Below are 24946 nucleotides of genomic sequence, written 5' to 3'. Positions count from 1 at the left end.
TGAGATGGGGGCGGTGTTCAGGAACGCGTGGTGTGTGTGTGCGTGTGCGCACACGCCCGGGCACGCACGCCTGCCTTTGTGGCCAAGGACGAGAGTGTGGAGGAAACACCTGGTGTGGTTTTTAACCTGTGGAGTTTAAAAGCCCTGCATGTTACCCCAGACAGAAATTTTCAATAAGCAGCTGGAGACACAGGAAGTATTGGGGCGCTGGAGATACTGGAGCAGTGTCCGTTTAATGAACTTACCCAGTGTGATGCCACAGGTGGAGCAGAAAGGTCAAAGCAGAGCTTCCTTTGGATGTGGATCTAGGGACAGGGAAGGGGATTCTTAAGCCAGGGCTTGGGGGAAGAGGAGCCTGTACTGATGAGCTGGACCATCCAGAACCTTCAACCTGCTAGTTTACAGCCAGAATCTGTTGTGATGGGTCAGAGGTCAGCCTATCCCAGGTTGTTCATCCCTGAGAAGTATGGACTGTCAGTTGAGAGTGTGAATGGAACCGCACAAGTTAATACAACCACTGATAAACCCATTCAACAGCATTATCACATATTGAATAAATGAATGAGTGAATGATTAAATGACAGTGGGTTTTATTTTATTTTTTTGTAGTAGAAACTATTTTTAAACTTGCTAATGGTTTCATGAAAATCTAAACAGCCATTTTGTAGAAGACTCTCAGAAAATAAAGTTGGATTTTTGGGAAAGTAGATTATGAGGCTATGGGCATTTCATTCTTATTCTGGTCAAGAATCTGGTGGCAGGGACCCCTGGCAGTAATTTTGAATACCACCAGCAGTTGTAAGAAAATTTATAAAGCTATACTGATTTGTATTTTGAAACCATCTGTAAGATTGACTTCAATGATGTGACTGAACTTTATAGTATCTAAATGAGAAGCAAATTCAGGTGTTCTAATTGCTGCTGTGAATTTATATCACATTTTTATTTGATTAAGTGATAGTAAATAATGAAGATATCAACATGTAATCCTCCACTCACCTGAAATTCTGAAAAGTTGAGAATTTAAAAAATCAGACTTGGTGGAAACATCTGTATGTTACAATTTAAAATGAATTAAGTCTATTTTAATTACGTAGGTTAATCTAAATGAGATAAACAGACATTTTGGTGTTCACGTATATGATTTTATGTGCTTGGTCAGAAATACAAACTACAAAAATCCAAACATTTAGTTTAAATAGTTAACTAGATGAACTTTATTTTTCTTTCTTGAAGAAATTATTACAGATTTTTTCCCGAAATAGCTAACATCCCATTGCATTTAACTCTGATTTGATTACAGAATACTTTTTAAAAAATGAATTGAGACAAATATCTCTTCTTATGGTAAACAAAGGTCCTTCACTGGTAAGATGCATAAGAACATTTGAGTTCCCAGAAATGAGCCAAACTTCCACACCTCCCTGAAGAGCTGAAACTGGAAGCCATGTTTCCTAAGACCAGTCTGGGGTTTGTCTGACTTCAACACATGGTGCCAGGGTAAGTGAGATGACATCTAAACCACACTCCTCATTTCACTGTCCAGACTTTTGTTGTCCAAGTGCTGAGTGTTATGACTGTTCATTATACAAAAACTGTCAGAACAGCCTTGCTCTGAGAAATTGCCTGGAGGCCAATGTGGGAGCAAGCAACAGGTTTACTGAGGGTTGGAGGGGCAAGGCTACTCCCAGACTGACTTGAGGGCCCGTAGGAGCAAGGGAATAGGGACTCCTGGTCCTCCACATGGTCCCAAGGAGTTCCACCAAGGTCCTTTGCAGGCTCGTTTTTTAAGACCGCAAGTCACTATAGTCACTGCACCAGATAGCACATTTTAAAGCTCACAAGCCATAGCAGCAGCTACAGTGTACATTTCAAAGCTTGCAAGGGAACCGTTCCTTTGAAAAATCAGTATTAGCCCATTTTGGCCAGTGTTTGCTTAAGCAGGTTCCTGCCACATCCTGCTGCCCAGACCAGGTTAATTTTCTACCCTGGCTGCCTCTAGAGTCTGACATTTTCAGCTTTTTGTTTGTAATAAAAGGATGAGGCTGATATTTAGGATTGTGGATTGGGTGGAAGTTAAAGGAAATGGGACTCCGTGGTCTTTCTTGCTACTTCCTGCTGGTAGGGGGGGGTCATTGTACAAGGGGGTTGTGAGGTTTTTACTCCCATTCAAGCAGTGTATGTATTGGCCTGGTGGATGGGCTGGTAGCAGTAATCTCTCAGCATCATGATTGAGTGGGTTGCCTGTGCCGTAGCTGCACTGACAGTCCTAAAAATAAACCTGATAAGAAGGCATATGAGACATGGGCCTAAGGTGAATCCCAAAATTAAGAGAATGAAGAGGGTGATCAAAGGAATAAGCATAGCCCTGTGAGAAATGCTCACAATAAAACACTGGGAGACAGGACTTGAGCAGTAACTGAGGCAGTTGTTTATTCACAGATCTGCAGCTCTGGGCGCAGCCTAAAAGCCAAATCAAGGTGTGCGCCAAAAAGATGGAGCTGTTTTTATCCTAACGCAAATAAAGCTCCCCCCCCTTCCCCGCTCCCCCTCCTTCTCCCCTGTTTTTCCATGCTGGATACTCCAGAATTACAATCTAACACGATTAACTAAATTAACTGAAGGTGAAAATTAACTCAGGGGGATCTGGTTATAGGTCTGTCTCCATCTCTTTTTTGAAATTTCTCTTTCTTGTTTGCTGGACTGTCTAGCTATATATTCCCATTTCCCAGAGTTTGGTGATGACTATCTGCCTCCCTTTGATCACAGATATCCTTTTGTCCTCAGAAGCATTTGTGCTGAGCTGTGGAATGCCCCTTTTCTCATTTGTAAATACGCTAATACTGTTAACACTGGCTCAGAGACCCTCTAATTACATTTGCCCTATGCTGCTAATTATTTTCTACTGGTTTGGGAGTCACCAGTTTTCTTGTTTCTTACAGCCCAAAGGGGGGAAAAGAAATAGGATAAAAAGTTTCCAAACGAGGTCTTGCTGTAAACTTGGTTTTTGGCCCGCTGAATAGTATCTATGTTTTCCTTAAGGACCTGTAGATTTCTCTTCTACCTGACCTGTTGTGTTGATATAGAGGCAACATGTCTCATTTAACAGAGTGAATGTTCCACCTGCCTCAGCAGCTAAGGGGAAGAGACAAGGCTATCTGTTAAACCCTGGAAATCATTGTGAAATGATATCTGACTATTTAAAGTGATAATAAAAGGTATGTGACATCAATATAAGCTGACAAAACATTAGTTCTTAACACTGAGGGACATGATTTTTTTTTTCTTGGCATTGGAGAGGCAGGCACCCTGCTGTTTTCTGCATGGGTTTGAGTACTAAACAGAACCTTGGCTATTTTGCAACTATAGGAAAACTTTTTTATAGCCTTTCTGTAATATACACAGTCCCTCTTAGTTTTCTTTTGTGCATTGAGGGAGGGGGTGAGATTTCCCTTCTTTGTACCCTTGTTCCTAGTAAGGTGGGCACAACAGGGCTAGACCCAATTTGAAGCTAATGTTGAATGCTAGGCTTGAGTCAGGCAGGCAAGGAATAGCCTCACCTCCTACTAGGTGATTAGGTGATTAGATGGCCACTTGACTGGAAAACAAACACAGCAATTACTTTGTAAAGCAGATAGACATGGGAGTTGGTAGAGATGTAAATGGAGTGGACAGAGAAAAGGGAAAAAGACTTATGAGTGAGACAATTTGAACGAGAAGGCCTACTTAGGAGAACGAAACCTGGAAAAGCTAGGACTTTTCACTGCAGATTAAAATCTTGCTATCACCTTTCGAGTACGAAACCGGAGTGGGAAATGCATAGCAGGGATGGGACTGTGATTGCTTTACTGTGTGCCTAACGTTGTGTGGACTTTTTCTTCTGGCTGGCGGGGAAACCCAGCGTTCTGTCCTGGTCCACGTTCCAGCTTATCCTTTCACAAGTGTCTTTCTTTTGATGAACACCCTAGTGGCTTTTACCTGCTCAACCGGTGCCCACAAGGTGTGGCAATTTCTCGAGGAGAGAGATCAAGGCATTTACCACAAAACATTAACATTGCCCTTCTTGCTGCTCTAGCAAGGAGCATTCAGATGCAAATTGAGTTGCTAAAGTCACCTGGGGGAGGGAGATGTTTGAGACAGAGAGAAGAAGAAAAAAATGCCACCTGAGCTCTGAGGAGAGAGGGTAGGAGTATCTGGGCTTCAAGCTTAGCTAGAATATTTTGTACAGGTATTGGTGTTGGACAGCGAGGGAGGACAAGAAAAGAGTGGGCCAAAACATGTTCCAGGATTAGCGGACAGTTGCAAGACTATGCCATCAAACCCCAACAGTAGAGATTGAAGAATTAGTAAGTGGCCAAGCATATTAATAAGAAAAGTATTGGCTTACCTGCTACTAAAGGAGTTACCCGAGGCTCTGTTGTCAGGATGGACATGGAGGCCAAAATGGTTCCTGGGCAACCTCAGTCTTCCGCACCAGACCCAAGAAGTTGGGGAGTTCGAAGCCTGGGACATTACCAACCTGGGCAACTGGTGCCCCCTTGCCGTGAGAGGCCTGGGGGCAGTAGGACTTCTGGTGATTCGTTAGAGCAAGGCTGCTCTGACATTTTGGTGCCAAAACCCGGGAGGAGGACTTCAGGAGTGGTCTGGCAACTTGTAGCCAGGGCAGCAGTGTGCTGCGGCAGCACATCCCAGCTACCCCCCTGATCCTGTCTGCCGGCCCCCGCAACCCCTCCTCTTGCACCTTGCTCAGAAGATCTGCCCATCTGACAATCTCCTCTCTTTCCCCTGGATCTTTCGTTGTGGCCTGTCCTCCATCAACACTGGACACCTGCCATTTGAGTTTCATCTCAGTGGGTGAGTCTGTTGTTTTCATGGTTAAAACCCTATGCCTAGGTCAGTCTTCCTTGGGGCCCTTGCACCTCGGAGCTATTGTGTCACTCAGTTGAAGGTCCATTGGTGGTTGGGGACACCCACCCCCTAGACTGTTCATTTCTCTTTGTGGAGTAGGTGGCTTAAGTGGGGATGCCCCTTAATCCTCCTGATTCTAATCTTTGGTCTCACTCTCTGGGTTGTTTTTCTCAGCACCTTGTGATGTCTCAGTGCCTGCTGGCAAAAGACACCCCCTTCAGCTGTCTCTGTCAGAACCTCCAGACCCTCTAGTCAGGGTCTGAGGTCAAATTGAAGAAATTAATTTTCTTCTCCACTGTTGCCTGGCCCCAATACCCTCTTGATAATCAACATCATTGGCCAGGAAATGGGACTTCTGATTTTCAAATTCTCACCAACCTCAACAATTTCCTTAGGCATAGTGACAAATGGTCCAAGGTTCTTCATCTGCTCCTTCCTCCTCCTCTGACTCCACGACCCCTTCCTCGACCTCTTCCCTTTCATCTCCTGACTTCTTGGCCTGGGAGAAACAACCACTGTCCCTGGCCTCCACTTCTATCATTTCTCCTCCTCACACCCGATCTTGGACTGCTCTCACGCTGTCATTCACCCCGCCGTCTTCAGGTCTATATCCCCTTTGTGAAGTGGGGGTGTGGGCAAGGGCATCCTCTGGGTCCGTGTCCCCTTCTCTTTCTCAGATCTCGCCCAGGTCGAACCCCGTCTCGGGTCTTATTCGGCAGACTCCGGCAGACCAGGAACTGCCCACAACTGCCCCTCGACCTGAGAGGGTATGATCTCTCGCACTCCCTTTTCAGCTACAGCTGAAAGCTACCCTTCCCCTCCAGGAGGTTACAGGACTCCAGGAACTGATAAGGGTACGTTTCCCCTTCTTCCTCTCTGACCTCTCCCAAGTTGGTATTCCTCTGACCCCACTCGCTTCATTAAAGAATTCCGATATATCCCTGTTTCTTATGACCTAACCAGGTGGGATTGCTTTGTCACTCTCTTCCTTGTTTGTCTCCTGAGGAAAGGAAATGCATTTGGCTGGCAGCCTAAACTCATGTCAACATCCTAAACAGGCAGGATCCTAACAGTGACCCCATAGGTGCCACAGCAGGGACTCAATGGAAACCCCACCACCCTTCTAGCCAGATTAAGGGAAGCCCTCCAGCATTTCACTAACCTAAACCCTGACTCCCCAGAGGGCATCCTTCATTGTATTCATTTCCCAGTAAGCTTCTGACACACACAGCAAACTCCAAAAACTCCAAAAGCTAGAGGCACATCAAACCAGTTGGGCTGAATTAATTAATCAGGCCTTCACAGTCTTCAACGATCGAGATGAGGAAAGGCCCAGTCTCAGGCTGGGCCCGTCAGATGTTGGCTTCAGCCATGACTGAGCCCTATAAGAACAGTTCATCGAGGGCACCCTGTGGAAACTGCTTCAGGTGTGGCCAAAGCAGGCCACTGGGCCACCAACTGCCCACGTCCACGACCACCAACCAGGCCCTATTCTCTGTGCAAACATAAAGGACACTGGAAGTCCAGTTGCCCAGGCTGGTAATGTCCCGGGCTTTGAACTCCCTGACTTATTGGGTCTGGCCGCGGAAGACTGAGGTTGCCTGGGAACCATTTCAGCGCCCACGCCTATCCTGACAACAGAACCTCAGGTAACTCCTTTAGTAGCAGGTAAGCCAATATCTTTTCTTATTAATATGCTGGATCACTTAATAATTCTTTAAATTCAATTGTTGGGGTTTGATGGCATAGTCTCACAACCGTCCACTAATCCTGAGTTTTGGCACCAAAATGTCAGAACAGCCTTGCTCTGAGAAATTGCCTGGAGACCAGTGTGGGAGCAAGGCACAGGTTTATTGAGGGTTGGAGAGGAACGGCTACTCCTGGACCTACTCAAGAGCCCCTAGGAGCAAGGGAATGAGGACTGCCGGTCCTCTACACAACCCAAAGGAGTCCCACCAAGGTCCTTTGCAGGCTCGTTTTTAAGCCCCCAAGTCCCTGTAGTCGCAGTGCCAAATAGTGCATTTCAAAGCTTGCAAGTTGCAGTAGGCATGGTGCACATTTCAGTTTGCAAGGGAACTGTTCCTTTGAAAAATCAGTATTAACCCATTTTGGCCAGTGTTTGCTTAAGCAGGTTCCCACTACATCCTGCTGCCCGGACCAGGTTAATTTTCCACCCTGGCTGCCTGTAGATTCTGACAAAAACTAATGTTTTGTATAGTTGAATGTTCGTACTTTTTCTTTGGATTTCTTTAATGGCTCCTGTGTTTAAAAAGCCTTACTTGCATCCACAAACAACTAATCATTTATCTTTTCTTCTAATTTTTATAGTTTCAGTTTTACAGATTTGAGATTTGTTTGGAATTATATTAAGCTGAGAGACTGATTTTGTAGGACTTGATATTTTTTGACCCTCTTTTTCTAATAAACCACGAATTGAATGAAAGCCTGTAGGTGTTGGCTGTGCATATTCAGACCACACTTATTGACCAGTAAGCAGGAGACCTGGGGGAAGAAAACACTAACCAGACTGGTTCTGGAGAGCCATGGTGGCTTCAGGTTTCTGTGCTGCTGGGGGTGTAGGATCCTGGCTGACTTCCAGGGACTCCAAGGTTCCTTTGTGATCTGTCAGGTGCCACTGAATAATTCCTGGCCTCCATGCCCTCCAGCCTAGCAGGGGATACTTACAAACACTGGTGAGAGCAAGACAGTGTGGTTACTCCATGACTGAGGAGATACACTTGTGCCAAGTTTGAACTTGAAAACTCCTAATTAAAGTTCTTTATTATTTTCCTTTGCAGTTATTTCTCCCCTTGGCAATGTAGGGATCTGAAGGAGAACAAAGACAGAGGCTTGTGTCTTTTTTAAATGAGCACAGGATAGAGGGTGCAGATGGCAGAGGCTCCTTTGGATCTTGGCTTATTCCTGTGTGAAGCAAGTATGTGAACGAGGATCCTCCAGCCCCTGAGGTTTCATGGCTTCTGAGCAAGGAGCAGCAGTAGGGAATGAGGGAGGGAGGGAAGGAGGGAGGAAGGGAGGGAGGGAGGGAGGAAGGGAGGGAGGTAGGGAGGGAGGAAGGAAGGGAGGGAGGGAGGGAGGGAGGGAATAGGGCCCAATGAACAGATAGAAAGGCTCGCCCTCAGGCTGATGAAGGTGCTCCATTTAGGGTGGTTTCCTCAAAGCTTCTTACTTGCTCTGTAAGATGAGGTCTGATGTATGAAGTGGCAGTCAGGTCCAATAGTTCCCTGTCCCTCCCCCATGGTGGGAGTCTTCTGATCCTCCCACCCCCACCCCATTCTATCTGTATTCTGGATTCTTGTCTTAACACATACCTAATGTGTATTTGGTATTATAATTTTATTCTGAGAAAATTTCTCTCATACCCCAGTTATGCCTAATACTTTAAGCTAATGTCTTTCCCTAATCAGTGAACAGGGTAACCTTAGGCTATGACTATGATCTAAACAATACAAGTAACCTACATTTTAATCTTGGCTTGGGCGATCCCTCTCTCTTAAACTCCTCTTCACTGGTACCTGCTGGAGGTGGAATAATTTCAAAGAGTGAGGGCTAGGAAAGGGCAGTGAGACCTCTTTCTATTCAAGGGTGACATGGTTGCAGATAGAAGGGGTACTTTCCTGTCCCCATGTCAGAAAAGGATTCTGGCAGACTCTGTCAGAGAGAGGGATTAGGGGGTGATAGCTAGCAACAGTGGATTTCAGATGGAAGTGTCAAGTGCAACGAATGAGAATCAGGAGTAGTATGGGACATTTGGGGAAAGAACGCATTGTTCATTATGGCTCCACTCAGAACATGAGGCTCCTGGCTTGGATTCTAAAAAGTGTGGAGTGAGAGGAAAGCATGGTTCAGATTGTTTGAGACCTTTCAGCCCAAGAAAGGAGGCAAGAGCTCTACATTTGGGGCAAGTGGAAGGCAATTTAGGACAGTGTCATGTCCTAAAGAATCTATCTTACTATGCAGAGATGGGGAGTCTTGCAGGGAAACTTATCATCACTGCTCTGGCGGCACAGCCCTGTCACAGGAATGCTCAAGCCCTGCAGGGGATTGTGTCCTATTTTTAATTTAAGTATCACTGGACTGTCAGCCTCCTCTGTCTATAAGATACAATAAGGGGAGGTCTTCAGAGGAAAGTTCTGGAGACAGTGCAGGACCCACCAGAATGGGCAGACAGAGGGTGGTTTACTGGCCTCTGCGCTGGCTAGTCTTTGGCTGAGGGCTGCCCCACACACCTCCAGCTCTGCATGAGGGCTAAGAAGATCCCATGAGCCTAAAGGTTGTCCTGCCACACAGAGACACAGGTGCCAGTGTGGGAATGAAAATGTGCATGAAAATAGTAAAGGGAGTTGCGGAGATACGGCAGAGCACTGGCACCATCTGCCATGGTCTGGGATGCTTGTTCTCAACCTCACAGAAGCCAGCATGTCACAGTTAGGAAGAATTCATCCTCCTTCATTTCTGTGACCTCCTCTTGTGATAGTGTGAGGAGCAGGAGTTTCTTACCTTCTACCACAAGCAGGGACATGTATGGCCTACTGGCCCATCTTTGATGCTTCTTGGCTATATCATCATCGGCAGCCGTCCGTCTCGAGAGACGATGGCGTAGCTTCTTGAGAGTCTATCTGCACCGCCGAGAATGGCTGTGCAGTCCGACTCAGGAGTGACAATCCCTGCCGCACTTGTTATAGGTGAAGGCAGATGGCTGTTGCTGCTGCTGTTGACGCTGCTTCCGCCTCGATCTTTTCTGGACCGCCTCCTCGTTGCGCGCAGCCTCTGCGCGTGATGTACCTTGTCTGACCGTGAGCCTCCAGGCTAGGCGGTCGTCTGCTTGAACTTCCCATGTGTTGAGATTGATGGAGCATTGTGTCATATCCTTTTTGCAGATGTCTTTGAACCGCAGTTTTGGGCGCCTGTCATCCTCTGGCCTTCTGCTAGCTCGCCGTAGAGGAGGTCTTTGGGAATACGGCCTGCATCCATTCTTTTGACATGGCCGAGCCACCTGAGGCGTCTCTCACTAAGAACTGCATGCAAACTGCTCATGTTGGCTCGCTTCAGCACCTCGGTGTTGGGAACCTTATCCTGCCAGGCGACATGCAGGACGCGTCGCAGGCACCTCATGTGGAAGCTGTTGAGTTTCCTTTCATGCCTTGCGTAGGTGGTCCACGTCTCGCTGCCATAGAGGAGAGTGCTGAGTACGCAGGCTTGGTAGATGCGCAGTCTGGTTTTCTCAGTGAGGCTGGAATTGTTCCACACTCGCCGGTTCAGTTTGGCCATAACTGTGGCTGCCCTGGCGATTCTCCGGTTGACCTCCAAGTCAACTGACAGAGAGCTCGAGATGGTGGACCCGAGGTAAGTGAAGTCGTTGACAACCTCCAGGGTGTATCCGTCGATGGTGATGCATGGGGGAGTCCCCGTGCCTTGAGCCATAACGTTCGTCTTCGTCAGGCTGATGGCTAGTCCGAACTCCTTGCATGCGTGGGAAAGGCAAGTGACTAGCTGCTGGAGTCCCTCTTCGGAGTGTGATGTCAAGGCTGCGTCGTCGGCGAAGAGCATCTCACGGATGAGCACCTTTGACTTTGGTCTTGGCTCGTAGACGGGCCAGGTTGTAGAGCTTGCCATCGGATCTGGTGTGAATGAAGACACCCTCGCTGCAGTCCTTAAAAGCGTATTGGAGGAGCATGGAGAAGAAGATTCCGAACAGCGTAGGCACGAGGACGCAGCCCTGCTTTACTCCGCTGCTGACTGGGAAGGCCTCAGAGGTTGCGCCGTTGTAGGACACCGTGCTGTGCATGTTGTCATGAAAGGACATGACCACAGCAAGCAGATGTGGTGGACAGCCAATCTTCCGTAGCAAGCTGAAGAGTCCGCTTCGACTGACCAGATCAAACGCCTTCGTGAGGTCGATAAAGGCGAGGTAGAGTGGTTTATGCTGCTCGTGACACTTCTCCTGCAGCTGGCGTAGGGAGAAGATCATGTCCACTGTTGATCGGCCAGCTCTGAAGCCACACCGGGACTCTGGGTAGACGCGGGAAGCAAGGGTCTGCAGGCGGGCAAGAGCGACCCGGGCGAATACTTTGCCGACGACGCTGAGGAGAGAGATGCCCCGGTAGTTGTTGCAGTCGCTGCGGTCTCCTTTGTTCTTGTACATGGTGATAATGTTGGCGTCTCTCATATCCTGGGGGATGTAACCCTCCTTCCAGCAGAGACAGAGTAGATGGTGGAGCGGCTGTAGCAGGACTGGTTTCCCACTCTTTAGGATTTCTGGAGGGATTCCGTCGCTTCCTGGTGCTTTCCCGCAAGTGAGGCGGTCGATGGCTTTGCCGAGCTCTGCCGCAGTAGGTGGGGTGTCTAGCTCCTCCATGACTGGTAGGTCTGGGATGGCGTTAAGAGCAGTGTCTGTTACGGTGTTCCTCATCGCGTACAGCTCGAGGTAGTGCTCGGTCCACCGCCGCATTTGCTGTTCCTGGTCAGTGATGACCTCACCTGTCTTGGACTTAAGGGGGGCGATCTTGGAGGAGATTGGGCCTGTTGCCTTCTTGATACCCTCATACATTCCTCATGCGTTGCCTATATCAGCGGCTTCCTGGATGCTTCTGCACAGGTTTAGCCAATAGGTGTTGGCACAGTGGCGGGCGGTCTTCTGGACTTTGTTCCTGGCAGCCCGTAGAGCTTGAAGTGTACTGGGAGTGGGCGTGGCCTTGTAAGCCAGTAGGGCCTTCCTCTTAGCCTCGATCACGGGTTCCATTTCTTCCCAGTGAGCCTCGTACCAGTCAGCGTTCTTCCGCTCTTTCTTCCCGTAAGCAATAATGGTGGAGTTGTATATGGCGTCGCGGAGACGTGGCCAATTGGATTCGATAATGTCATCTGCCGCCATTCCCTCGCCGAGTGCATCTTCCATCCTGTTGATGAATTGCTGGGTCTTAACTGGGTTGCTGGCACAACTGGTGTTGATGCGTGGGTGACCCTTCATCTTGGAGTGGTGCAACGTCTTCGGCATTATGCGCACCTTGCTTACCATGAGGGCATGGTCTGTGTCGCAGTCTGCACTGTGGTAGCTGCGGGTGAGGAGGGTGCTGCCAATATCCGTTCTTCTGGTGATGACGAGGTCAAGCTGGTGCCAGTGGCGGGAGTGGGGGTGCCTCCATGACACCTGGTGGATCTCTTTGCACTTGAAGAATGTGTTTGTCACGCACAGGCCGTGGTGACACAAGAGCTCAAGCAGTCGCTGACCATTCTCATTGATCTTTCCTCTCCCAAAGTTTCCGAGGCAGGTGGGCCAGGCCATGTGGTCGGCTCCTACTCTTGCATTGAAGTCTCCAAGGAGATAAAGAGCGTTACTTCTGGGGATCTTGGATAACGCTTCGTCCAGTGCATGGTAGAACTGTTCTTTCTCTTCAGTGGTGGCGCAGAGGGTTGGGGCATACGCGCTAAGAATGCTGACTGGGCCGAAAGTTGTTGACAATCGGAGGGTAAGTAATCTCTCTGTGCCTCCTGTGGGTGGCTCTATGGAGTTAACAAGCGTGTTCTTCACAGCGAACCCAACACCGTGCTGTCTTGGTTGGTCCGGAGACTTCCCTTGCCAGTAGAAGGTGTAGTTGGTTTCTCTGATAGTTCCGTTGTCGGCCAACCGGGTCTCCTGTAGAGCCGCAATGTCGATGTTTAGTCGTGCCAGTTCCCTGTCGATGACGGCGGTTTTCCTGGCACCATTGATCCACGGAAGGTCTGCAGTAAGTCCGGGACACATGGTCCTGATGTTCCAGCTAGCGAGGCGAAGAGCTGGAGGCTTCTTTCTTGTTGTTTGCTTGGAATTGCCTGGTGCGAGTGTTTTGTGGCCCACTTTTCAAGAGACGCCTCTCTGATCCCCACGCACCCAGTGGGGCAGGTGAGCCATGGCGAGACGGCACCTAATTGGCTGGGGGCTGCCCAGCTTGAGGCGGGCGGTAGCTGTCCAGTGAGGTGCGATGACCTCTCCCACCATCAGAGGAGACCCCTGGCGCTCATTTCCTTCGCCAATCGGATGAGCTTATAACCGGTAACTGTCTCCTCCCGTGTTAAGTCGACATCTTGCGATGACGCTGGAGTGTCCTCTCCAGTGAAGCTACAAAGCCTGGGCAGGGTGATATGGAGGGCCAGCTGTTGCCCATGCAGCAGACCCCCCCTCTCTTCGCAGCTGAAGGATCCAAGGGGAAAGACAGAGTCAATACAGCTTGGCTTCAGGTGCGCCGCAGGAGTTGCCGGTGTTGACTACAACGTCAAACCGCCTTAGGGACTCCGGCTCCGGATTTTCTGTTGGGGTTTACTCCCTTAGCCTTTCCCCTGAGTAGGTATGCCGCAAGGCAGCGGAGGTTTGGAGTCAGAGTTTCCCTTCTCCTTAGCCTTTCCCCTGAAGAGGTATGCCACAAGGCAGCGGAGGTTTTTTGGAGTCAGAGTTTTCCTTCTCTGGTGTGCCCTGACTGGATTTCCCTGGCTGGTTTGGCTCAGTGGATTGAGCGTCGGCCTGCGAGCTAAGTGTCGCTGGTTCGATCTTCCAGTCAGGGCACACCAGAGAAGGAAAATTCTGACTCCAAAAAACCTCCGCTGCCTTGCGGCATACCTCTTCAGGGGAAAGGCTAAGGGAGTAAACCCCGACAGAAAATCCGGAGCTGGAGTCCCTAAGGCGGTTTGACGTTGTAGTCAACACTGGCAACTCCTGCGGCGCACCTGAAGCCAAGCTGTGTTGACTCCGTCTTTCCCTTGGACCCTTCAGCTGCGAAGAGAGGGGGGGTCTGCTGCATGGGCAAGAGCAGACCCTCCATATCACCCTGCCCAGGCTCTGTAGCTTCAGCATCACTGGAGAGGACACTCCAGCGTCATCGCAAGATGTCGATTCAACACGGGAGGAGAGAGATACCGTGTCACTCCCGAGTTGGACTGCACAACCATTCTCGGCGGTGCAGATGGACTCTTAAGAAGCTACACCATCATCTCTCGAGACGGACGGCTGCCGATATATATATATATATATAAATTTTTTTCCCCCTAGATTAGGGTTGAGAGGACCGTTAGTATGAGTAGGAAACCTAGTGAGTCTTTAATTGTATAATAGGGGTGGAAGGCAATTATGTCTAGTTGGGTTATTGGACTAGTCTCATGAATAAATAGAAGATGAACTATTACTAGGGTTGAGATAATAAAGGGGAGGATAAAGTGGAAGACAAAGAATTGGGTGAGGGTGGCTTTGTCTACAGAGAAGCCCCCTCAGATTCATTGGACTAGGTCTGTTCCAATATAGGGGATGACTGATAGAAGGTTTGTGATAACTATTGCCCCTCAGAGATATCTGGCCTCATGGTAAGATGTAGCCTATGAATGCAATTGCTATGGTAGCGAATAAAAGGAGAATGCCGATTTTTCATGTTTCTGAGTACATGTATGAGCCATAGTATATTCCTTGGCCTACGTGTAGGTATAGGCAGATAGAGAATACTGGGACCCCTTTGGCGTGGAGATATCAAGTAGTTCAGCCATAGTTTACATCTCGGCACATATGCATTACAGAGTTGAATACAGTGGCCGTATCTGTTGTATAATGTATAGCTAGAAATAATCCTGTTAAAATTTGTACAGCTAAGCAAACTCCAAAAAAAGAACCAAAGTTTCATCATGAGGATAGACTTGCTGGAGCTGGCAGGTCTACAAAGGAGGTGTTGATAATTTTTAGTAGTGGGTGGGTTTTTCGCAGGTTGGTCATTATTGTTCTTTTTAAATTTTATTTTTATTTTGTATCTTTTAAAAATTAATTAATTTTTTATAACAATAAAAAATAACAGTTCCCCCCTCTCAGACTTAAGACCCTTTAAAATCTTACAGAGGACAATGGGCAAAGGTCTCGTGCTGCTCTAGCTGCTTCAAGCTGGACATGGTCATCATCCTACCTACCCCTGGGTCCAGAAATCCCTAATAAGAGTGGGGGAGTAGAGGGGAGGTTGGCCTTCCCACATGGAGAAGGATCTTGCAGACTCCTGGTTAGTTGGCTGTCCCTGGACAACGGCGTTCTTGGTTTAACAGGCTGGCATCCTTGTTGTATTCTGGGGGTAACAGATTTGGCAACAGGGTTAAAAGGCATCATTCAGTTCGTAACCACTAGATGACTGATGAAAGGCAGGGATTAATTTTTCAATGTTCCACATTCCTCCAAATAAGGAAGGTGTGCAAGGCACATCACACCTGTCCAAAGTCCTTTTGCCCACTATACTTAGTTTGGGCCGAGGGGAATATTTTAGGTTTCCCCCTCTCTCAGACCTCTGGGCCCTTTCTGTCCAAATCATTAGGATAGAAAAGAGAAACCAGCTCTAAAGTGAAGCCCACAGACTACCCCATGCTTTACCAACCCAGCCACTTAGTTCAACCAAACCATTGAGTCTCAGAAGGCAGCAATGCAGACAGGATTAAGTGAGGCCTATACGTATAGACAATCACTCAGGTAATGAGATCATAGGCTTATGCCCTATGAAAACAGAATATACATCTTAACTTACGCAACAAAACCCACAAACCAGTCTCTAAATCTGCAAGACTGTCTTATTGGAAAGACATTAAGTTGCCAGGCATTTGACATTCTTCTTGCCTGTAAATTAAGCATCTTTGATGATGTCACAGACCTAGTTTAACTTTCAAATGAAAACAAACTTTAAATAAAAATAAACTTTAAAGACAGTTAGCTGCACTACTTTATAGACTACCACTGAGCATTGCGTTTTCCCTTGGATCGTGATTTTTCTCCTTAAGATTACCCTCCTTGTCATTAAAGGGACCGCATTAAGTCTAGTTTTAATTTATCCTGTTCATTTGCATAAACACAACAAGAGCAGCAAATGATCACATATGACCTTTAAGTCTATTTTGCTGTAACTTACACAAGGAACCTTTAGAATGACTTTCAATCTGCCCTTCAGGGCACAGAAGCTGAGCCACATACCTGCCATTCAGCCTTGCCTGTAAATACCTGTCTTTTTCAAGTCCTGAGGGTTTTCCATTGTGCTTTAATGTCTCTTCTAGCCATCTTTCAGGAAAGCAACCTTCATTCCTTCCCTGGAAAGATTGCCATGGGCTGCACAACCAACCAGCCCTTTTTTCTCGTGGGCTTTTATTACCTTCAAAAGTCAATTCCAGTTCCTCAGGGCTTTTGGGTAACAACCAGAGCCCAAGCATGTCTCCTTTAGGTATGACATTCCAGTCAAAGTCATAGTCAACAAAACCTCTATTAACAACTTGTCTTATTAGTTTTATGTCATTACTTACTTCTTCAGAATGACAATTCTGGAGGGATCAGGTAGGGAGAAAAATATACAGTGTGAAGGAAAATCGATGTCCTTCTAATATTCACTAAAATTGCATTTGCATACTTTACATTTTCTTTTGTTCGCTTTCCTATATGTGAGGTTTTTTCTTTTTCTTTTTTTGAGGGGGTATTTGCTGTCTCATTTATTACTTTATTATGCTTTCATGTTTTTCCCCCACTAAAAACTTTTGTTTGTTTGTTTTTCTATTACAGTTGTCCCACTTTTTTCCCTATTGCTTCCCTGCACCCTGCCCACTTTCCCACAGTCAGTCCCCACCCAGTTGTCCATGTTCATGGGTCATTTATACATGTTCTTTGAATAGACCCTTCCCCTTTTTACCCCCTTCTCTTCTTCCCCCCTCCCCTCTTGTCACTGTTAGTTACTTCTTGTTTACATTCCTCTGGTTAAATTTTGCTCATTTGTTTGTGTTGTTCATTAGTCTCCTGTATTAGAAGATATCATGGTATTTTCTTTCATTGCCTAACTTACTTCGCTAAACATAATTCTCTCTAGTTCCATTCATGTTGTTGAAAATGGTAGAAGTTCCTTCTTTCTTTCTGCTACATAGTACTCCATTGTGTAAATGTACCACAGTTTCTTGATCCACTCATCTACAGATGGTCACTTAGGCTGTTTCCTGCACTTAGCTATTGTAAGTAGTGCTGCTATGAACATAGGGGTGCTTAGGTCCTTTTGAATTGGTGTTCCAGGATTCTTCGGATATAATTCTAGCAATGGAATTGCTGGTTCAAAAAGCACTTCCATTTTTAGTTTTTTGAGGAAATTCCATACTGTTTTCCATAGTGGCTGCACCAGTCTGCCTTCCCACTAAAAGTGCACTAGGGTTCCCTTTTCTCCACATCCTCACCAGCACTTGTTGTTTGTTGACTTGTTGATGATGACCGTTCTGACTGGTGTGAGGTGGTATAGCTCATTGTGGTTTTTATTTGCATATCTAGGATGGCTAGTGATGTTGAGCATTTTTTAATATGCCTTTGGACCCTCTGTATGTCCTCTTTGGAGAAGTGTTTGTTCAGGTCCTTTGTCCATTTTTTAACTGGGTTGTCTGTCTTCTTGGTGTTGAGTCGTATAAGTTCTTTATATATTTTGGAGATCAATGCCGTATCTGAAGTATCATTGGCAAATATATTTTCCTGTATGGTTGGTTCCCTTTTTATCTTGCTGATGTTTTCTTTTGCTGAACAGAAACTCTTTAGTTTGATGTAGTTCCGTTTGTTTGTTCTTTCCTTTATCTCCCTTGCCTTTGGAGATATATCAGTGAAAATATTGCTACGTGGGGTATCTGAAATTTTTCTGCTTATGTTTTCCTCTAGGACTTCTATGGCATCACAGCTTACATTTAAGTCTTTGATTCATCTTGAGTTTATTCTGGTATATGGTGTAAGTTGGGGGTCTAGTTTCATTTTTTTGCATATCCCTGTCCAGTTCTCCCAGCACCATTTGTTAAGGAGACTCTTCTCACTCCATTTGATGTTCCTTCCCCCTTTGTCAAATATTAGTTGACGATCTAGACCTGGGTTTATTTATGGGCTCTCTATTCTGTTTCATTGATCTATATGTCTGTTCTTATGGCAGTACCTGACTGTTGATTACTGTGGCCTTGTGGTATAGTTCGGTATCAGGGATTGTGATTCCTCCTAATGTGATCTTCGTCCTCAAGATTGCTGTGGCTATTTGAAATATTTATTCTAGATCTGTGAAATATGTCATTGGTATTTTAATAGGAATTGCATTGAATCTATAAATTACTTTAGGTAGTATGAACATTTTAATGATGTTGATTCTTCCCATCCATGAACATGGTGTATGCTTCCATTTATTTGTATCTTCCTTAATTTCTTTCTTCAGTGTTATGTAGTTTTATGAGTACAGATCTTTTACCTCCTTGTTTAGTTTATTCCCAAGTACTTTATTTTTCTTGTTTCTATAATAAATAGGATTTTTTTCTAGATTCTATCTCTGATATTTTATTATTGGTGTACAGAAATGCCTTCGGTTTCTGAATATTGACTTTGTACCCTGCTATTTTGCCAAAATCACTTATCAGGTCAAGTAGTTTTTCCGTGAAGTCTATAGTGTTTTCTATGTACATAATCATATCATCTGCAAATAATGACAGTTTTACTTCCTCTTTTCCAATTTGGATTTCTTTTATTTCTCTTTCTTGTCCTATTGCTGTGACTACAACTTCCAAGACTATGTTGAATAGGAGTGGGGAAAATGGACGTCCTTGTCTTGTTCCTGACCTCAGGGAGAATGCTTTTAGTTTTTGCTCATTGAGTATGATGTTGGCTTCAGGTTTCTCATATATGGCTTTTATTATGTTGAGATATGCTCCCTCTATTCCTATTTTGGTGAGTGTTTTCATCATAAATGGGTGCTGTACTTTATCAAATGCTTTTTCAGTATCTATTGATATGATCACGTGGTTTTGTCTTTCATTTTGTTTATGTGGTTATTAATTTATTGATTTGTGAATATTAAACCATTCTTGCATCCCTGGGATGAACCCCACTTGATCATGGTGTATAATCTTTCTAATGTGTTGCTGGATCCTGTTTGCCAATATTTTGTTGATGATTTTAGCATCTATGTTCATCAGTTATATTGGCTTGTAGTTTTCTTTTTTTGTTGTGTCTTGACCTGGTTTTGGAATTAGAGTAATACTGGCTTCATAGAAAGAGTTTGGGATTTTTCCTCTTCTTGGATTTTTTGGAATAGTCTGAGAAGGATAGGAGTCAGTTCTTTCTTAAATGTTTGGTAAAATTCACCTGTGAAGCCATCCAGTTCAGGGCTTTTGTGTGCCAGGAATTTTTTGATTACTACTTCAGTTTCACTCTTTGTTATCAGTCTTTTCAGGCTTTCTGCTTCTTCTTGATTCAGTTTTGGAAGATTATACATTTCCAGAAATTTGTCCATTTCACCCAGCTTGTCAAATTTCTTGTGATACTGTTGTTCGTAATAATTTCTTACAATCCTTTGTATTTCTGTGATATCAGTTGTGATTTTTCCTTTTTCATTTAGGATTTTATTTATTTGGGTCCTCTCTCTTATTTTCTTGATGAGTCTGGTTAAAAGCTTGTCAATTTTGTTTATCTTATCAAAGAACCAGCTCCAGGTTTTGTTGATCTTTTAATTGTTTGTTTAGTCTCTATGTTATTTAATCCTGCTCTGATCTTGATGATTTCCTTCCTTCCACTCATTCTGGGCTTTGTTTGTTGTCATTTCTCTAGTTATTGTAGCTGTAGGGTTAGATTTTTTATTAGAGATTCTTCTATTCTTTTTAGGTAGTCCTGTATTGCTATGAACTTTCCTCTCAGGACTGCTTTCACTGTGTCCGATAGGTTTTGGGTTGTTCTGTGTCCATTATCATTTGTTTCCAGAAACTTTTTAATTTCTTCCTTGATGTCATTGTTAACCCATTCATTATTTAATAGCATGTTATTCATTCTCCATGAGTTTGAATGGTTTTGAGTTTTTTTCCTGGAGGTTGATTTCCAGTTTCAAGCCATTATGATCTGAGAAGATGCTTGATTGTTTCAATTTTATTGAATTTGTTGAGGCTTGTTTTGTGTCCTACCATTTGTCTATCTTTGACAATGTTCCCTGTGCACTTGAGAAAGAATCTATATTTTGCTTCTTTGGGGTGAAAATTATTATATATAGATCAACTAAGTCCCTTTGATCTAGAGTGTTGTTCAATGCCTCAATATCTTTGGTGTTTCTTTGCTTTGAAGATCTGTCCATTGTTGACAATGGAGTGTTAAGGTCCCCTTCTATGAGTGTGTTGCTGTCTATATTCTTCCTGAAGTCTTTCAAAATTGTTTGTACATATTTGGGTGCTCCTATGTTGGGTGCATGTATGTTTTCAAGGGTTATATCTTCTTGATGGAATTTTCCCTTAAGTATTATGAAATGTCCTTCTTTGTCTCTTTTTATGACCTTTGCTGTGAAATCTGTTTTGTCTGATATGAGTATTGCTATACCAGCTTTTTTTCATCTCCATTTGCTTGAAATATATTTTTCCATCCCTTCACTTTCAGTCTGTATAGATCTTTTGTTCTAAGGTAGGTCTCTTGTAGACAGCATATATGCAGGTCATGCTTTCTAATCCATTCAGCTACCCTATGTCTTTGGATTGGTGCATTTAATGCATTTACATTTAAGGTTATTATTGATAGGTACTTATTCATTGTCATTTTCCCCCTTTGTACTTGTGTTCCTCTCCATCTCTCTTTTCTTTTTCTTAAAGCATTCCCCTTAGCATCTCTTGCAATGCTGGTTTGGTGGAGATGTATTCTTTTAGTCCTCCTTTGTTGGGAAACTCCTTATTTCACCTTCCGTTTTGAAAAAGAGCCTTGCTGGGTATAGCAGTCTTGATTGTAGGCCTTTGTTTTTCATTGCTTGAAATATTTCTTGCCATTCCCTTCTGGCTTGTAGTGTTCCTGTTGAGAAGTCAGCTGATAGCCTTATTGGAGCTCCCTTGTATTTTATTTGCTGTTTTCCTCTTGCTGACTTCAGGATTCTCTTGTTGTCTAGAATGTTGCCATTTTAATTATGATGTGTCTTGAAGTGGGCCTGTTGGGGTTCATCCACATTAGGACCCTCTGTGCTTCCTGGACTTGTGTGACTTTTTCTCTCAAGTTAAGGAGGTTTTCTGTCATTAGTTTTTTAAACAGGTTTCTATCCCTTGCTCCTCTTCTTCTCCTTTTGATATTTCTGTGATACGGATATTATTACGTTTCACGTTGTCCTGCAGCTGTCTTAGAACCTCTTCATCGTTGTTCAGTCTTTTTTCACTTTGTTGCACTGTTTGGGAATTTTTTTCCACATTGTCCTCCAGCTCGCTGATCCAATATTCTGGTTTCTCTAGGCTGCTTTTAATTTCTTCTACTGTGTTCTTCAATTCAGAAATTGTATTCTTCATTTCGTCCTGACTCTTATTGATAGCTTCTATGTCCTTTTTCATGCTGGTGTAATTCTTTGTAAGTTCCTTGTAGTTTCCCTGGGGTTCTCTGTAGTTTTCTTTGAGCTCCCTGAGCTCTTTGAGCTTCCCTATAATCCATGTTTTGAATTCCATGTCTGATAGTTTGCTGTCCTCTATTTCGTTTAGCACTCTTTCTGGGAATTCCTCTTTTTCTTTCAATGGGGGGTTGTTTCCCCATCTCTCCATTTTTGTGACTCTTTCTGTTTGTTGCTGCTTCTTAAATTGATTCACACTTCCTGGGTCTGCCCCTGGTGGTGTCAGATTGAGTACCAGTCTGGGTCTAGGCAGCCTGTTGGAGACTAAAAGAGACCTACTGCCTTTGTCTGTCTCCTTTAGTTGTTAATCTATTCTTGGCCATGTTTATTTCCCAGAATTGGGCTGCAGATTTTTATGCGCTCAGACTTTACTGGAAATATCCACTAAATCACAGGATGCCTATTAATATGTAAATATCCTGCTTGGAAATTGTTAGCTCTTTGTTTCTATTATTTTGGCTGTGGGTTCCTTAAAGAGTAACTGAGGAGGAGTGGAGTGGAGTACATTGAGAACCGTGCGTCTAGGAGATGAGAGAACATTTACATCCAAAGGAGAGTTTTTTCATCATGTCAGGAAATGGCAACATATGCCCTCACTGTCCAAGCTGGTCACCTGTCAGATCCTTACTCTTAGATATAAGTAAGCATCTGTACCTCTTTCCATGATCGTTCCTGTGCCTTAGTCTCTATTACCTTCCCCTCCCCATTTCTAGTAGGTTGCACAGGACCTGGCCCTGAGTTGGTCTGCCTGGGTCAGGCTGGTAGTGTGTGGGTTCTTGACCTTGTGCAGGAAAGATTACAGCATGAGTCCAGGTGAATGAAAGTATATTTATTAAGGCTGGGGACAATAAAACAAAGAAGGATTTAACATAGAAGAAACAACAGGAGAGCCTAGGCTGGGCTGCCTTAGCTCTCTGGGAAGTCAAAGAAAAGGGAGCCTTGGGAACAGGTTCAGGGAGTTTGCCCGGGATGAGCTGCTGCCCATTGCTCCCCTCATTGCAAGTTGTGTGGGGTCCCTTAGAGTTTAGGATATGCTTGCCTGTGAGGGAAGAAGAGAAGGAGGGGAAAGGCAGGCACATGCTTTATCCTTTGTATGAGGGTTTTTATCTCTCCCTTGCAGGCCAGAATCTTAGTGGATGTTCTAGGGGAGGGTTTCAGCAAAATATTAATTAGTTTTCCTGGTGTGCCCTTTCAGGGTTGTGGTCTCCATTTATTGGTCAGTGCCAGGGCAGGTGGTTTTTAGTCATTGCCGTTGGTCCTGGCGTTGCTTATCCTGGTTTTGCTGCTTTTCTGGGCCTGGAAGTAAAATACAGCTGAGGCTTAGATGCTATCTCTAGAGAGGTGACCGTCTGCATGTGGCTGTAAATTGCTGTCATCTCGCTCAGTTTCTCTATTGTACTTGCCAAGGAATTTTTCTAGCTTCTTACTATCCTGCCTCAAATGGAAGCATAACACAAGGGATGTGTGAATTGTTTCAAATTAGTCAATCATGGGAGGCTTCAGAGATGAAGCTCATTGTTCTAAGGGGTGGTGTGGGGGAAGGTTGAAATCTAACATGATCCTGTCAGTGATATACCACCAGTAAGAATTCTGTGCATCTGCTATTCTTAGCATGCAGTAGCTAGAATAATGATTAAGACAGAGAAGCCAGAATCACATAGTGGGGCCTCACGGAATCAGATGACATTTTAAACATTATGACTCAAAATCTCAAGATCTATATCATGGTAAGGTTTCATTTGAACTATTGCTATATGGCGGAAACCAATCTTTTTTTTTCCCTAAGGTATTTTTTATTAGTTTAAGAATTAAGGAACTATTAAAATAATAATTGCAAGAGAAAAAATTATCAGCAATAAGGATGAAAGAAAATAAAGAGGCCTGGCTGGGTGGCTCAGTTGGTTGGAGTGTCAGCCCCATACACCAAAAGGTTGTGGGTTTGAACCTCAGTTAGGGTACATGCCTAGGTTGTGGGTTCAGTCTTCAGTTGGGGCACATATGGGAGGCAACTGATCGATGTTTCTCTTTCTCTTCCTCTTTAAAATCAATAAACATATCTTCAGGTGAGGACTGGAAAAAAAAGAATACAAGCAGGAAAGGACAACATTTTAGAGACTGTTTCCCCATGAGTCCATTTAAACTTCGGTCTTAGTTGGTCTTTAATATTCTGAGAGATTCTCTATATAACCCATGAAAGGTACAGTGAAAGTATGAAAAGCTGTACTCAGTTCTTCCAGAGAAAGAAAAGGAACCTGGCATAAGAACCAGGACTTCACAGTTCTCAAGGATTGTGACGCTTTGGTAAAATAAATGCCATTCTAGAAACATAAAAATTAATAAACAGAGCAACATAGTTGTTGGAAGTTCATCTAACTGAAGGCACTGTACTATATGATTAGTAATATTTAATTTAACAAAACTGCTTGAGGAAAAAAATTTTTTTGTGAGTGCTGGGAAAATTAACCAAGATTTGACACCTATTGACTTCAAATATTTTTACACACCATATGAAAAGCCCAACACAGAAGCAAGGAGAAAGTCCTCTGTTAAAGCATTTCCAATAGATTATTTCACAAAAAAATTTCTGGGAATGAACGTTGGTGAAGGAACACAATTCACCTTGCCCTCAGTCTTGAGGAGGAAATGTGAAATCTTGTTTTCTTGTGAGATGCTTTGGCTCACCCAACACAATGCTCTATACTCCATTGACCCTACCACTAGGTCATTGTCCCTCTTTCATTTTTTCTTTCTTCCTTTCTCTTCTTTCTTTCTTTCTTTCCTTCCTTCCTTCCTTCTTTCCCTCCCTCCCTCCCTCCCTCCCTCCCTCCCTCCCTCCCTCCCTCCCTCCCTCCCTCCTTCCTTCCTTCCTTCCTTCCTTCCTTCCTTCCTTCCTTCCTTCCTTCCTTCCTTCCTTCCTTCTTTCTTTCTTTCTTTCTTTCTTTCTTTCTTTCTTCTTTCTTTCTTTCTTCTTTCTTTCTTTTCTTTCAATATGCCTTATTGGTTGTGCTGTTACAGTTGCCCAATTTCTTTCTCCTTTGTTCCCCTCCACCTAGTGATGCCCCCGAGTTGTCCCCCCACTTAGTCTGTGCCCATTGGTTGTGCATATAGTTCTTCTCAACATCTTTCTGTGTACTCCACTCCCTCCTACTATGCTTCTTAATTCCTGTACCATCTCCCTCCCTTTCCCCCCTTCTCCTGCCCTGCTGACCTCCCCCCATAATGTTCCCCATACCTATAATTCTTTCCCACTCTCGTTGCCTACTTAGTTTGCCTTTGTTTTGGTTCCCAGCTTCTGTTGTTGGTTGTTGTGATACAGTTTTCATTTTAATGTTCATAGTTTTTATCCTCTTTCTCCTAAACAAGCCCCTTTAACATTTCATATAACAGTGGTTTGGATCTGATGAACTCCTTCAGTTTTACTTTGTCCTGGAAGCACTTTCTCTGCCCTTCTATTCTGAATGACAGCTTCTCTGGATAGAGTAATCGTGGTTGTATGTTTTTGCTTTTCATTACTTTGAATATTGCTTGCCAGTCCCTTCTTGCCTGCAGAATTTCTTTTGAGAAATCAGGTGATAGTCTTTTTGGGAACCCTTTGTACATAATTCTTTTCTTCTCTCTTGCTGCTTTTAAGATTCTCTTTGTATCCTTAATTTTTGACA

General features: G+C 44.5%; 1 long non-coding RNA gene across 1 annotated transcript in view; it reads left to right on the top strand.

The window, feature by feature from the left end:
• Positions 1–24946, top strand: part of LOC150003118 (uncharacterized) — a 69325-nt gene that overhangs the window by 3724 nt on the left and 40655 nt on the right. Inside the window, exon 2 of the long non-coding RNA XR_016512653.1 lies at positions 1358–1500. This is a non-coding gene — a long non-coding RNA (uncharacterized LOC150003118). The remainder of the gene's footprint in view (positions 1–1357; positions 1501–24946) is intronic.

Source organism: Furipterus horrens, unplaced genomic scaffold (assembly GCF_987537825.1).
Source record: "Furipterus horrens unplaced genomic scaffold, mFurHor1.1.pri manual_scaffold_8, whole genome shotgun sequence".
NCBI lineage: Eukaryota > Metazoa > Chordata > Mammalia > Chiroptera > Furipteridae > Furipterus > Furipterus horrens.
Note: the sequence above shows the minus strand (reverse complement) of the source record. Positions and strands in the feature narration are given on the sequence as shown.